This window comes from Somniosus microcephalus, chromosome 13 (genome assembly GCF_052327205.1).
Source record: "Somniosus microcephalus isolate GS21.2 chromosome 13, FLI_Smic_1.0, whole genome shotgun sequence".
NCBI lineage: Eukaryota > Metazoa > Chordata > Chondrichthyes > Squaliformes > Somniosidae > Somniosus > Somniosus microcephalus.
In genome coordinates, this window is record NC_140999.1 from 93,657,817 (window position 1) to 93,674,432 (window position 16,616).

The window sequence follows — 16,616 nt, forward strand, 5'->3', positions numbered from 1 at the left end:
AGTGATTAAGAAGGCCAATGGAATGTTGGCTTTCATTGCTAGGGGGATAGAATATAAAAATAGGGAGGTATTGCTTCAGTTGTACAAGGTATTGGTGAGACCGCACTTGGAATACTGCGTACAGTTTTGGTGTCCATACTTAAGAAAGGACATACTTGCTCTCGAGTCAGTACAAAGAAGGTTCACTCGGTTAATCCCGGGGATGAGGGGATGGACATATGAGGAGAGGTTGAGTAGATTGGGACTCTACTCATTGGAGTTCAGAAGAATGAGAGGCGATCTTATTGAAACATATAAGATTGTGAAGGGGTTGGATCGGGTGGATGCGGGGAGGATGTTCCCAATGATGGGTGAAACTAGAACTAGGGGGCATAGTCTTAGAATAAGGGGCTGCTCTTTCAAGACTGAGATGAGGAGGAACTACTTCACTCAGAGGGTGGTAGGTCCATGGAATATGCTGCCCCAAAAAGTGTAGAAGCTACATCATTACATAAATTTAAAACAGAAATAGACAGTTTCCTAGAAGTAAAGGGAATTAAGGGTTATGGGGAGCGGGCAGGAATTTGGACATGAGTCTAGGTTCGGATCGGTCATGGCCCTGTGGGTAGCGGAGCGGGCCCAGGGGCCGTGTAGCCTGATCCTGCTCCTATTTCGTGTGTCTAATTCTGTTAGATTCAGGAGATGGTTCTGTGATAGTGGATTGGCGGTTAGGATCAGATCAGCCATGATCTTATTGAACGGCGGAGCAGGCTCGAGGGGCCGGTTGGCCTACTCCTGCTCCTATTTCTTATGTTCTTATGTTCTTATCAAACGCACGACCCTCATCGACCCTCCTTGTTACCTCCTCAAAAAGTTCAATCAAGTTAGTCAGACACGACCTTCCCTTAACAAATCCATGCTGACTGTCCCTGATTAATCCGTGTCTTTCTATAAGATTTAACCTGTTCCTCAGAATTTTTTCCAATAATTTTCCCACCACCGAGGTTAGGTTGACTGGCCTGTAATTATTCAGTCTATCCCTTTCTCCTTTTTTAAACAACTGTACCATGTTAGCAGTCCTTCAGCACCACACCTGTAGCCAGAGAAGATTGGAAAATGGCAGTCAGAGCCTCTGCTATTTCCTCTCTTACTTCTCTTAACAGTTTTGGATACATTTCATCCGGGCCTGGGGATTTATCCACTTTCAAAGAGACTAAACCCCTTAATACTTCCTCTTTCACTGTTTATTTCATCTAATATTTCACACTCCTCCCTGACTGCAATATCTACATCGTCCCTCTCTTTTGTGAAAAGAGACGCAAAGTATTCATTAAGAATCATACCCATGCCTTCCGCTTACACACACAGGTTACCTTTATGGTCCCTAATAGGCCCTACTCTTACTTTAGTTATCCTCTTGCTCTTAATGTATTTATAAAACATCTTTGGATTTTCCTTGATTTTACTTGCCAATATTTTTTCATGCCCTCTCTTTGCTTTCCTAATTTCCTTTTTAATTTCACCCCTGCATTTTCTATACTCCTCTCGGCTTTCTGCAGTACTGAGTCCTCGGTATCTGTCATAAGCTTCTAATTTTTTTCTTTATCCTACCCTGTATGCCTATTGACATCCAGAGAGCTCTAGATTTGTTAGTCCCACCCTTTTTCTTTAAGGGAACATACTTGCTCTGAACCCTCACTATCTCCTTCTTGAATGTCTCCCACTGCTCTGACACTGATTTACCGTCAAGTTTCTGTCTCCATTCCACTTTGGCTAAAACACCTCTTCAGCTTAGTAAAATTAGCTTTTCCCCAAATTGAGAACTTTTATTCCTGGTCTGTCCTTGTCCTTTTCCATAACTACCTTAAATCTAACTGAATTATGATCACTACCACCAATATGCTCTCCCACTGATATCCTTTCCACCTGCCCAGCTTCATTCCCTAAAACTAGGTCCAGAACCACCCCCTTTCTTGTTGGGCTTGCTATGTACTGGCTAAAAAAGTTCTCCTGAATGCATTTTAAGAATTCTGCTCCCTCTATACTTTTACACTAATTTTATCCCAGTTAATATTAGGGAAGTTGACATCCCCTACTATTATTGCACAATTTTTGCACGTCTCAGAAATTTGCCTCCATATTTGCTCTTCTATCTCCCTCTGACTGTTCGGAGGTCTATAGTACACTCCCAGGAGTGTGATTGTCCCTTACCTAAGAAAGGATATCCTTACCTAAGAAAGGATATACTTGCCATAGAGGGAGTGCAGCGAAGGTTCACCAGATTGATTCCTGGGATGGCAGGACTGTCGTATGAAGAGAGATTGGGTCGACTAGGCCTGTATTCACTAGCATTTAGAAGAATGAGAGGGGATCTCATTGAAGCGTATAAAATTCTGACAGGGCTAGACAGACTGGATGCAGGGAGGATGTTTCCCCTGGTTGGGTTGTCTAGGACGAGGGGTCACTGTCTCAGGATACGGGGTAGGACATTTAGGATGGAGATGAGGAGAACTTTCTTCACTCAGAGGGTGGTGAACCTGTGGAATTCTCTACCACAGAAGGCTGTGGAGGCCAAGTCACTGAATATGTTTAAGATACTGTAGATAGATTTCTAGGGGTATGGGGAGAGCGCGGGAATATGGTATTGAGATAGAGGATCAGCCATGATCATATTGAATGGCGGAGCAGGCTCGAAGGGCCAAATGGCCTACTCCTGCTCCTATTTTTCTGTTTCTATGTTTGTGTTTTTCAATTCAACCCATATGGCCTCATTTGATGATCCTTCTAAGATATCCTTCCTCCTCACGGCTGTAATTGATTCTTTAATCAATATTGCGAACCCTCCTCCTTTTTTATCCCCCTCTCTATCTCGTCTGAAAACCCTGTAACCAGGAATGTTGAGCTGCCATTCCTGCCCTTCTTTCAGCCATGTCTCTGTAATAGCTATATCATACTCCCACATGTCTATCTGTGTCCGCAGCTCATCTGCTTTACTCCCTAGACTCCTTGTGTTGAAGTATATGCCATTTAGCACTGCCAAGCTCCCTTGTTGTCTATTTTCTAGCCTTTGTTTCTTCTGCCTTCCAAACTCGCTTACTAATTTTCTGTCTTCCATTTACAGCTTTGCTTCTCTCACTTTTGAATCCACTCTCAGGTTCCCATCTCCCTGCCAAGCTAGTTTAAAGCCTCCCCAACAGCACTAGTAAATCCTGCCATGAGGATATTGGTTCTGGTCCTGTTGAGGTGCAAACTGTTCGTCTTGTACAGGTCCCACCTCCCCCAGAAATAGTCCCGATGCCTCAGGAATCTAAAGCCCTCCCTCCTGCACCACCTCTCCAGCCATGCATTTGTTGTGTCAGTGCCTTTCTACCTAGACACAATTTAGGACTCAGAACTCAGAGATTCAAACATGAAGTGCTTTATTGGAAGGAAAGGAAGTTCTGGAAAGTTCCGAACAAAGAGAGCTCAACTTAACAGAGAACACCCAACCATTTATCTCCTGTGACAGCGCCACCACAGGTGGGAGGAGAACACACAATAGAACACACAATACATAACATTTCCTCCCCTCTTAAATGGAAGGTCCACATTATTGCTCAACAGGTAAGTTACTTTCAATGCACTCAACGAACCTAGGGTAAAGGTAGACTGCCTCAAACCCTGACTTTACCCTGGGGTTTATTCTGCTCCAGTCTTGTGGGTAAGTCACTGAGCCTATAGATCCAAGCGTCTTGGAGGCCGCCGCTCTCTGACAGGATACCGGTGGTCATCGCTGGCTTCCACAGCAGTAGGCATTGACACAGGCCTGGATGGAGAAGGTGCCTGTGTCAGTCGAAAGTCAGGAGTTTGCACAGGTGGAACAGTCTCTTTGACTTCCTGTGTTGAAGAAGAGCACTGTGGCAAAGGATGCTGGTTTGCGGTATCATCCGGAAACAGTTCAGGCCAACCAGCCATTGGAGCCTCTGTGGCTGTCTCTGCTCCTAGCAACAGTTGATCTGTGTGTCTTCTCCAGACGACGCCCTCAGCAGTCTCAACCATGTAAGACACAGGGCCCGTCTGTGTGATCACCGTAGCAGGAACCCATTTCGGTCCAGTGTTGTAGTTTTGAGCTAGGACGTGCTCTTCAGGGTGAAACCGTCTCTCCTTGGCTCTTTTCTCTCTCTTTTCAACTTGAGCTTGTTGTTGACAATGGACAACCTGTTCTGCCCTTGGAGGTTTGAGTAAGTCAAAACTTGTCCGCAACTGCCTCTTCATCATGAGCGAAGCGGGGGAAGTTTTGGTTGTGGCATGCGGCTCATTCCTGTAGGACAACAGGAAGCTGTTCAGACGTTGGTGGATTGAGCCCTGACCTTGCGGTGCCTTCAAGGCGTGCTTCAAAGTTTGCACAAACCTTTCTGCCTGGCCATTAGTAGAGGGATGATAGGGCGCAGACCTGATGTGTTGGACACCATTCACATGCAGGAAGGTTGCAAACTCCTGTTATACAAATTGCGGACCATTGTCACTTACGAGTTGTTCCGGTGAGCCATAACGGCTGAACATCTCACCAAGTTTCTCAATTGTTTTCTTTGCCATGGTAGACCTCATCACAGCGACCTCCGGCCACTTGCTATGAGCGTCTACAACCACCATAAACATCTTCTCTTCGAAAGGACCGGCGAAGTCCACATGTACTCGCTGCCACACTTCTGCAGGCCAATCCCAGGGGTGTAGGGTTGCCAGCTGTGGAACATTCCAGACCCTTTGACATGGGGAACATGTTTTGGCTTTCTCCTCAATATTCCCATCGAGACCTGGCCACCAGAAGTAGCTTCTTGCCATTTCCTTCATCCGAACCATCCCACTGTGGCCTGTATGAAGTTGTTGCAGTATAGGTTCCCTCAGAGGTGGCGGAATGATGACACGGCGTCCCCAAAGAAGACAACCTGCCTGGACGGAGAGCTCATTTCTTTTTGAAATGTAAGGTTTCAAACTAGGAGAATCTCCTATAGCTCTCCCTCGAATGACATCGTCCATTACCTCAGACAGGACTGGATCGTTGCGGGTGTACCTTCGCACCTGAACTGCAGTGACAGGTGCTCCCTCCACTTGTCTAAAGTAGAAGATGTCTATCTGACGAGGCTCTGGGGGCGTAACAGGCAAGGGTAGCCTCGAGAGACCGTCTGCGTTGCCGTGCAAGTCTGATTTGCGATATTTGATGTTGTATGTGTGTCCTGACAACAGTAAAGCCCACCTTTGCATCCTGCTTGCAGCGAGAGATGGAATTCCGGTGTGGGGCCCGAAGATTGAAGTCAATGGACGGTGGTCTGTCAGGAGTGTGAACCTTCTCCCAAACAGGTACTGATGAAATTTTCGAATTCCAAAAACGATTCACAAGGCCTCGCGCTTGATCTGCGCATAGTTACTCTCGGCCTTGTTCAAGGTGCGTGATGCGAAGGCGATAGGTTTCTCTTCACCCGAAGGCATGATGTGGGATATGACTGCTCCCACACCATATGGTGATGCATCACATGCTAGCTGCACGGGTAGCTTTGGGTCGAAGTGTGTCAGGACCTCCGATTTCAGCAATGCTTTCTTTGCTTGGGTGAAAGCTTCGTTGCACAGTTCAGTCCATTTCCATGTTTTGCCTTGACATAGCAACTGATGTAATGGCTTCAGCAATGTTGCTAAGTCTGGAATAAACTTCCCATAGTAGTTAAGTAGCCCCAGAAATGAACGTAACTGGTTCACATTCTGGGGTGCTGGGGCCTCCATGATCGCCTTGACCTTTGATGGCACCTTATGCAGGCCAGTAGCGTCAATCACATGCCCCAGGTACTCAACTGAAGACTGAAAGAATTCACATTTGTCTTTACGAACTCTGAGTCCGTACTCTTTCAGTCGTTGTAGTGTCGCATCCAAGTTCAGAAGATGATCCTCCTCATTTGCCCCAGTGACAAGGATGTCGTCCAGGTAGCACTGGACTCCTGGCAGTCCACTCAAAATCTGATCCATTGCCCTTTGGAATAGAGCAGGGGCCGACGTAATTCCAAATGGAAGGCGGCAGTACCTGTATAGCCCCTTGTGTGTCACAATTGTCAGCAGCTCCTTTGATTTGTCATCGACATGCATTTGTAGATAAGCCTGGCATAAGTCTATTTTGCTGAACTTTTGCCTTCCGGCCAGGCCTGTAAAAAGATCATCAATGAGGGGAAGAGGGTACTGTTCCGCAGACAGCACCGGGTTAATAGTCACTTTAAAATCCCCACAGATTCAAACAGATCCATCCTTTTTCAGGACAGGAACAATGGGTGTGGCCCATTTGCTCACACTCACAGGCTCCAGGACTCCATTCTCGACTAAGGCCTCCAAGTTAGCCTCAACTTTTGGCCTAATTGCATAGGGTACAGGTCGGGCTTTGTGAAACTTCGGCTTGCTGTCAGGTTTAATGTCCAGTCTCACGCTGATCTTTTTCATGCTCCCAAGTTCCCCATTGAAGAGTTCTGCATGTTTGTTTAACACTGCAGTCAGACCTGACTCCCCTTTTGACATCATGTGGACTGCAGGCCAGTCCAGCGTGATGTTCTCTAGCCACGCACGTCCCAGTAGCGATGGGTAATTTCCCTTTACCACATATAGTGGCAGTTTTGCAGTCTGTCCGTTCATTTTAACTGTCACCTCAATGACGCCTTTCATGGCCACAGGTTCGCCGGTATACGTCTTTAGCACAATGTTTGTTGGCTGAAGGATAAGATGCTTTAGCATTTTGTTGTAGACAGTGTCTGAAACAAGGGACACAGCCGCGCCTGTGTCCACCTCCATCCGCACTGATTGTCCCTCCACCAGTGGTGACACCCAGTAGCCATTTGAATCACCTGCAACCGTCAGTATGTGCACCTCTTCCTCCTCAGAGGTGTCGCTCCCCTCTGTTTTGCTTGTTCCATCATACTGCACTGAATGAACACTCTTTTTCCTCTCTTGTCCAAATACAGACATTTTGCTTCCATGCTTCCCAGCTCTGTCTGTTCTTTTTTTTACCTCTACAGGTGCGTTCAATGTGACCATTTTTGCCACAACTTCGGCATTCCAGCTCCGTACACCAGCAGTCATTAGTGTGATGGCCCGTTTTCCCACAACGGTAACATGTGCTATTCCGCGCACCTTTAGGCTCAGACGACACCTTGTGAACCCTCCCTGTTGAACTCAACTGGTGAGCCTCCTTTTCCGCCATCTCCATGGAGACACTAACTTCAATGGCCTTTTCAAGAGTAAGGTTGTCCTCAGTAAGAAGGCGCTTCTGTGTGGCTGCATTTTGCAGACCACACACAAGTCTGTCTCTAATGGTGTCATTCAGCACCTCCTTGAACTGGCAGTGTTCCGACAACCTTTTTAAAGCAGCAATAAACATCGTCACTGATTCCCCCTCCTCTTGATTCTGTTTGTGAAATCTAAATCTCTCAGCAATAACCAAAGGTTTTGGTGAAAAATGTGCTCCAATAATTTCCACTAGTTGCTTATATGTTTTAGTTCCTGGCTTATCTGGCTGCACGAGGCTGCGAAGTAAATTGAATGTCTTCAGCCCGATTACACTCAAAAAGGTAGGCACGACCTTTTCATTTGCCACCGCATTCGCCAATGCAAAATAGTCAAAACCTTTCCGTATATGCGCTCCATTGCTCCACATTTTCATCAAAATCACCGATGTTTCCTAATATAGTAGCCATCTCACGTACAAATTAAAATTTCTGTTTACTCACTGCACCCGTAACGTACGCAGATTCATCCGCTCCTCGTTGCCACTTGTTGTGTCGGTACCTTTCTACCTAGACACAATTTAGGACTCAGAACTCAGAGATTCAAACATGAAGTGCTTTATTGGAAGGAAAGGAAGTTCTGGAAAGTTCCGAACAAAGAGAGCTCAACTTAACAGAGAACACCCAACCATTTATCTCCTGTGACAGCGCCACCACAGGTGGGAGGAGAACACACAATACATAACAGCATTCATCTGCTTGATCCTCTTGTTTCTGTACTCACTAGCACGTGGCACCGGGAGTAATCCGGAGATTACTACCTTTGAGGTCCTGCTTTTTAATCTCTTTCCCAGCTTCCTAAAATCTGCCTGCAGGATCTTATCCCTTTTTCTAGCTATGTCGTTGGTACCGATGTGGACCATGACCTCTAGCTGTTCACCCTCCCCCCTCAGAATGTCCTGCAGCCGTTCAGTGACATCCTTGACCTTGGCACCAGGGAGGCAACATACCATCCTGGAGTCATGTCTGCGGCCGCAGAAACACCTGTCTATTCCCCTATCAAATCCCCTACCACTATTGCTCTTCCATTCTTCTTCCTCCCCATCTGTGCAGCTGAGCCACCCATGGTGCCGTGGGCTTGGCTCTGGCTGCGCTCCCCAGATGAAGCAATGCCCTCACCAGTATCCAGAACTGAATACTGGTTAGCGAGTGAGATGCACTCAGGGGACTCCTGCACTACCTGACTGGTCCTTCTCTTCTGTCTGGTGATGAGAGGGAGGCTTGTACACTATTAGACAATAACATAGCCCATTGCCTCACATCTCAGTGAGAGCGGAAGAGAAGTTTGGAGAAGGGTCATTGACCTGAAATGTTAATTCTGTTTCTCTCTCCAGAGATGCTGCCTGACCTGCTGAGTATTTCCAGCATTTTCTGTTTTTATCTGAGATCGGAAGGGAGGCTGTGTGAGTTCTTATAGAATGTCATGAGATAGGTGGGCCTATACATCATCATAGCATCACATTTTAAAGAAAGATTTACATTTATATAACGTTTTTCACGACCTCAGGATGTCCCAAAGTGCTTTACAGCCAATGAAATACTTTTTGAAGTGTAGTCACTGGTGTAATGTAGGAAACGTTGCAGCCAATTTGCACACAGCAATATCCCACAAACAAAAATGAGATAAATGACCAGATAATCTATTTTAGTGATGTTGGTTGAAGGATAAATATTGGCCAGGACACCAGGAGAACTCTCCTACTCTTTTTCAGCATAGTGCCATGGGATCTTTTACGTTCACCTGAGTGGGCAGACGGTGCTTCGGTTTAATGTCTCATCCAAAAGACAGCACTCCCTCAGTACTGCACTGTAGTGTGAGCATGGATTATATGCTCAAGTTTCTGGTGTGGGACTTGAACACACAACCTTCTGACTCAGAGGCAAGAGTGCTACCCACTGAGCCAAGTCTGACATTATTAAGGCATTTATTTTATTAAGACAAGTGGGGGGGAGGGGAGGGAAGTGGATGGGAAGAGCCTGTAGCATTATACAACAATAGCCGAGTATTGCAGTTCAGTGAAATAGCAGATGGGGGCTACAGTACTGCCCTATTGTTGCATCTCACTGAATTGGGGTGGTGGCCAGTATATTGTTATACAATTTCAGCCTTGGCTCAGTGGGAGCACTCTCATCTCTGACATTGCTGTGCACAATTTAAGCGCAAGGTTTTACGTTCTTACAATAATATAGTCCGGGGTTCTCAACTATTTTGCTTCCGAGGCCCCCTCCCGTGTTATAAAAATTTTGCTGACCTCTGTAACACAACACAAGTATTTTTCCTGTATAAAATTAGTAATTAGTTATTAATAGCTCTGTTACACCTTACGTAAAGAAGCATTTATTAAGTCTTAAATTTACATAAGCAAAATATTGCGGATGCTGGAAATCTGAAATGCAAACAAAAAATGTTGGAAATACTCAGCAGGTCAGGCAGCATCTGTGGAGAGAAACAGAGTTAACGTTCAGTTCTGACGAAAGGTCATTGACCTGAAACGTTAACTTTATTTCTCTGTCTTTATTCCCCCCTTCTGTCCAATGAAAGATAGCACCTCTGTCAATGCAGCACTCCCTCATTATTGCACTGAAGAGTCAGCCTAGAATATGTGGTTAAGTGCCTGTAGTGGTGCTTGAACTCACAGCCTTCTGACTCAGTGGTAAGAGTGCTACCTCTGAGCCAAGGCGGTAGCATCTATTAAAACTTCTTTTAAAATAATCAAAAAACTGAGGTAACAGACATCCAGTCCTAATCTTGAATGTAGAGCATAAAATACAAGCACACTCATGAATCCCTCAGTACATCCAAAACCAGCATATTCTAGCACAAACCAGAAAATTCCAGCACACGTGCTACGGTTCAAGCTTTTAAAACAATTCTATTACTTCACTACTAGTGAAGAATTAATGTATGTTGTCTCTTCCTATAAGATTTGAATAAGGCTAGATTAGATTATAAATTTTGGGCTAAATACACTGGACTCACAGTCATCGGTCTAGTAGTCAGAATGCTTGGTCCTGCCATTGAATGTATTCTCACTGCTTCTACTTTTCTTCCAGCTCATGACTGCGCTGCGCTAGTACCAACCTTCTTTCATGCTGGTTCTATTTCCCTCATGCTGGCGCCACCTCTCTTTCCTGCTGGTGGTATTGCTCCTTTATCAGCCTCAAGTTTGCACTGCTCCCGCTCTGCCTCCAATGGCACTTTATGCAATTCAATTTCACAGTGTAGATTCTGGGTCACAAGTTGGCACTGGCTCTTTGTGAGCTAGTCAATTCCAATCCTCCTTCTTCATTGTATTGCTGAGTTTGAATCAATTAAAACTTTACCAGTCTTTCTGGTCTGTGAATGATATTAATCCCACTTTTGACGGCACTAAATTCCACTTTGAGCTTTAAAAACACTTAAAATAGCTTGAGGACATTTTTGGTAAGTGGACTATTTCCTTTATAATCTGAAATCAGAGTATTTCACTTTCTGTTCTCCAGAGATAACATATTCCAAGTTTAACAATTAACTAATTGCAGAACACAGATATTTCTCAGTGCCTCGTCTCTCAGATAATAGCTTTGTTAAGGCAAAAACAATTAATCACATTATTTACAATTTTCAGCAGCAAGGTCAAAGAAATACTGTACAACGCAAATAGTAATATACAATGCACAAATCCAGGAGGTCCACTTACCCAAGAATTTGTTGCTTTTAGCTTCTTCATGCTGTCGCTTGTCATATTAGTCTTGAATTTTCATTTTGCTGGAATTGAGGTGCATCTTGAGACTTTCACCCACCACAAAAAATACAACCTGGTAAAGGGCTCAGGGTTATTTAAATATTGGAGGCGAGCTCCCTGGCTTCTACTGGAGACACCTGCCAGATTGGGGGCAAATTTTTGGTGTCGGCCACCTCCATGATGTCTGTAAAAGGAGCCAATTTAAAGAAAAGGCAAGATTTCTTCTTGTGCACCCCATTGCTCTGTGAGAAACTGTACAGGTAGTGGCAGCAAAAAGCCCCCCCACCCCCCACCATAGGAATGCCTGATGTCAGGCATCCAATGTTAAAAAGACACAAATGGTGGGAATACTTTGGAGGTCACATTTCCCTCTTTTGTATCTTGTTTTTGTAAGCTTGCATATGGGCAGACATATTACATGCCACTAGGCCCATGCAGCAGGAAATGGGAGAGAAAGATGAGGATGATGTACACCAATTTTTTGCTAATATTTTGACGAAGCTAGGGTAGGTAGGCAGAAATTCCTAACCATAGTTTCTAGGTGGATCACTCAAATGGGGGTATTTATGGAAATGTGTAAGCTAAGCATTCACTAAGTTCTTTAGCATGAACAAACCTTCAGAAATCCACGAAGCGCACAAGAGCACATAAATATCCATTAAAAAAATTTTTTATGTAATACCCACTGGAAATGTTATGTATGCTAAGTATGGTTATCAATCTTTAACTTAGACACTGTATTATCATTGTTATAAATCCCTGGGTTAAAGTTGCCCATGTGAAGGTACGGCAAGAACTTTTAAGGACACAATGTGACTAAGAGCAGACTTTCCATAATTCTGCACCAGTATCAACTGTTGCAGACAGTGAGGCTGCGCAGTCTCCAGGCAGAAACCCCAGGAGGAAGGGGTGGAGTCGGGGTTTTTCGAGCGGGAAAGGCGAGCGACTGGAAGAGAAGCGGGCAGGAGCTCTGAAAAGAGGGCTCAGGAGGCAAATGGCTGCCGCATCCCGTCCCGGGCTTCCAAACTCGGCCGCCGCCCTTTGTATTAGTAGCTCTGCATCCAGAACTCAAAGTGGGATTCAGTGATCGTGAAGAGAATTCAACGAAGGGGTTCGGAGTCGTAAGTCTTGCAGACATTATACATACCATGAGCTCCAACTTAAGCGCGCCAACGAAAGAGTGCACTCGAATTTGGACACAGGGACAGATTCTCCTTTGAATCCATATAAATGGAGAATGTATGTTTATTATGTCTAGATTCATTCTAATGTATGCAAATGTCTAATTTAGGTCATTGACCCGTAATCTTCTTATACTGTCTGACGTTAAAACTATAAAGTAAGATAATTAGAATTAAGCCATTGTAGTAGTGATCTCCTTACTGGACTATAGAATACTGTCTACAACAGAGACCACATCTCACATATATCTGGAGAACCGTGAAGGGGTTACATTTTGGGGGCCTCGTCTGGGATTGTGGTCTATTTATGTCAGTAAACTAACAGTATTGAATGCTCATTGCTAAGAGAGTGGTTTGTGGTTTCTACTGGGCTGTTTGAGCATAAAAGATGGATGTTATTGAGGTTGAAGCTTGGTGCAAACGGAAGCAGATAGCTACTACCCATGCCATTGTGCTGAATGGTGTTGCTAACGATGACCCTGATGATGTCTTGCTAAGGGCTCTGAATTGTGTCAAAGCCTTTGGAAAGGTTAGGATAGTTGAGCGCTGCTTGGATACAGCTACCAAGAAGCAGTTTGTGTTGATCCAGACATCAGAGAACCTGAGAGGTCATGGTTTACCTGAGGCAGTTGGGCTTTCTGAAGAGGCTGGTCCCTGGCCAGTTCAGTTTGTCCCTATTACTACTAAGGAAGAAGAAGGGTTTCAGACCAAGTTGTTGTCATTCTTGAGACAAGAAGGAAAGACTGTTGCTGATGTCAAAGGTCTGATAGGTCCTTCGGCCCTGGATATGAACACTCAGTTGGTCAGTGCCATTAGTTCTCTGGTGGATAAATGCACCAATCTGCCCTTCGAGGCTCAGGGATACCGTAAGCTCCGTATGTTCTCAGGAGTGAGACCAACTCCCAGTGGGGAAGAGGAGTACGACGCCTGGGCTGAGCAGACCCTGCCTCTGCTAGAGGAATGGTAGTGCAGTGACAATGTGAAGAGGCAGAGAATAGTAGAAAGCCTTAAGGGTCCTGCTGCTGACATTGTAAGATTCTTAAAGGCGCAGAACACCTCTGCTACTTCCTTTGACTACATGCAGGCTCTAGAAACTGCCTTTGGAACTACTGAAACCATTTCAGATTTGATGGTCAGATTCAGAAGCACATTCCAGTGTGAGGGAGAGAAGCTGTCCAGTTATCTGCTGAGAATAGACAAACTGCTGCATTGTATGTTACGGAAAAGAGGGATTGAGTTGCCTGAAATGAATCGGTTCCGCATTGAACAGGTTGTGCGAGGTGCATTGCTCAAAGACGTGACTGCTCGTCGCATACGCATGACCCATAAGTTGCGAGATCCACCTACCTTCACTGAGCTGCTAAGGGAAGTCAGAGAGGAGGAGGATATGCTTCAGGCCCGGAATGTAGCAAAGAGTGCTGTGATGTCCAAGCTTGTGACTCCTGTTACAGTTCCTACTCCTAAGGGTGATGTCAACCCTGAGATGGAACAGCTGAAGAAGGAAATAAATGTCATGAGAGCCGAGATGGCATATTTTCGGTCTAAGCCCAACACAGAAAGGGATGACGCACGGGTGCAAAAGGTTGAACACCCTGCGAAGTCTAACAGCAAAATGAATGATTCCTCTAAAGGATATCCCCATGAAGGAGATAGACCTGGAGTCTTTTGTTATAACTGTGGAAAGGATGGACATTTCAAGTGAGAATGTAGAGGTGAGGAAAATCTAAAAGAAGTAAATGACCATCTCATAAAACTTACCAAGAAGTCGGGAAACTACAAAGGGGCACAGTAACGGAACGGCCTGCTGTCCCTGTAGTTAAGACACGTTCCGCTAAGTGCAATAATAGACGAGGGGATATGAAAGACATCATACCTGAAGGTTTAGTAGGGCCGAGTTCTGCTGTATCAATACAGATTGAAGGCATTTATACTAAAGCTATCCTTGACACGGGTTCTCAGGTTACCATACTGTACAGATCCTTCTATGACCGATACCTGACGCATTTGCCGTTAACCCCAATCAGTCTTCTGCAGATCTGGGGCCTTAGTCCTGCTGATTACCCATATGATGGCTATTTGTCGCTGAGGTTGGAGTTCTTGAAAGCTGATGTAGGGACCACTGAGACCATTGATGCACTTGTGTTGGTTTGCCCTGACCCCATGGTGGAAGGTGAGGTTTCCATACTGGTTGGCAGTAATACACCCATAGTGAGATGACTCCTGACAAGCTGCAAAGAGCAGGGAGGTGAAAACTTCTTGAGCACCAGACACATTCACCCTGTTTTCAAAAAGGCTTTTGAGAAACTGCCTGAACTTTCTTCTGACGTAGATGATAGCAAAAGAGGAACTGTGTGGTACGTTCGAGCCAAACCTATCACCCTGCGTCCTGGAGGAGTGGCTAGAATCCCTGGGATACCAAAATTCCCTGGAACGCCAGGTACTGAAGCCATTCTGATAGAGTCACCAGATGATCCTGCAGAAGAGTCACGGTTTCCAAATGAGCTTCTGGTGAGACCAGAGTTGCAGACCCCGACAGCTGTGATGTCAAGGAGAGTTACAGTGACCGTGAGGAATATGTCAGGCAAAGGAATCACATTGAGGAAAGGAATGCCGATTGCGCATCTGTTTCCTGTAAATGTACTGTCGTCACATGTGAAGGAAGAGTCCAAAGTTAACTCAACCGGAGATCTGACACCCTCCTCCTTCAACTTTGGAGATTCATTCGTTCCTAAAGAATGGAAGGACCGATTAGTCAGGAAGATGATGGAGCGGAGAGGAGTTTTCTCTACTCATGAGTTTGATGTTGGTTGTAGTAAGAGTACTCGCCATTCTATCAGAATTACTGAGGATAAACCCTTTCGGGAGAGGTCTCGACGGCTGGCACCAGCTGACATCGAAGCAGTGAGACAGCACCTGTCGCAGTTAAAAGAAGCTGAGATCATTACCGAGTCCAGGAGTCCTTATGCATCTCCTATAGTGGTGGTGAGGAAAAAGAACGGAAAGATTCGGATGTGTGTGGAGTTTAAGACGCTTAACAGACGTACTATTCCCGACCAATACACCGTTCCAAGAATTGAGGATGCACTGGCTTGTCTTAATGGAAGCAAGTGGTTCAGTGTGTTGGATCTCAGAAGTGGATACTACCAAATACCGATGAGTGAATCGGACAAAGAAAAGACAGCCTTTATATGTCCAGTTGGGTTCTACCAATTTGAAAGGATGCCACAGGGAGTTTCAGGCGCTCCAGCAACTTTTCAAAGAATAATGGAACAAACAGTTGGGGACATGAACTTGCTCGAAGTATTGGTGTACTTGGATGATATCATTGTGTTTGGGGCAACCCTTGAAGAACACGAAGCTCGGTTGCTGAAAGTGCTTGGTCGCCTGGAGGATGAAGGTCTCAAGCTATCATTGGACAAGTGTCAGTTTTGCCAAACATCCGTGTCCTATGTGGGGCATATTGTATCACAGGATGGAGTAGCCACAGATCCATCCAAGATCGAAGCTGTTACCACATGGCCCAAACCGAACACAGTGACTGCCTTGCGGTCATTTCTTGGGTTCTGCGGATATTACAGGCGCTCTGTGCAGGATTACTCCAAAGTGGCCCATCCTCTGAATCAGCTGCTGGCTGGTTACCTCCCACCAGCCAAGAGGAAGAAAAGGCTAAAGGTAAAGAGAACAAGGACTACTTCAAACCCTCTGAGCCTTTTGGTGTTAGATGGGATGAGAAATGCGAAGAGGCCTTCCACACCTTAAAGCAAAGTCTTACTCAAGCCCCCGTGTTGGCTTTTGCAAACCCACAGCTGCCATATGTGCTACACGTGGATGCCAGTCAAGAAGGGTTGGGTGGTGTGTTGTATCAGGACCAAGGAGCAGGACTGAGACCTGTAGCGTTCATCAGTCGCAGTCTTACGCCATCAGAGCATAACTACCCAGCTCATAAGCTAGAATTCTTGGCGTTGAAGTTGGGGGTGGTGGATAAGCTGCAGGATTATCTGTATGGAGCGAAGTTTGAAGTGAGGACAGACAATAATCCATTAACCTATGTGTTGACTTCGGCAAAGCTTGATGCCACCGGCCACCGCTGGCTTGCTGCACTATTTGCTTATGACTTTAGTCTCAGGTACAGACCTGGGAACCAGAACATTGACGCAGATGCTCTGTCTCGTCGCCCACACTACCAGAAACCAGAGTGGAAAGATGTTGCTTCAGCAGATGTGAAAGTAATGTGTCAGATGTCCGTGGTATCTGGACCAAAGAATTCATTTCATGCCCGAGAGATTGACCACTTGGGAGTGTCAATGCATGCTGTTCCCCAGGCATTTTGCAACCTTTCCAGTTTGGATGTACAAAACTTACCCATGTTGTGTTCATCTGAAATATCCAAAGCACAACAGGAGGATCCCTGTATTCATGAGGTGTTTTCAGCTCTCCGT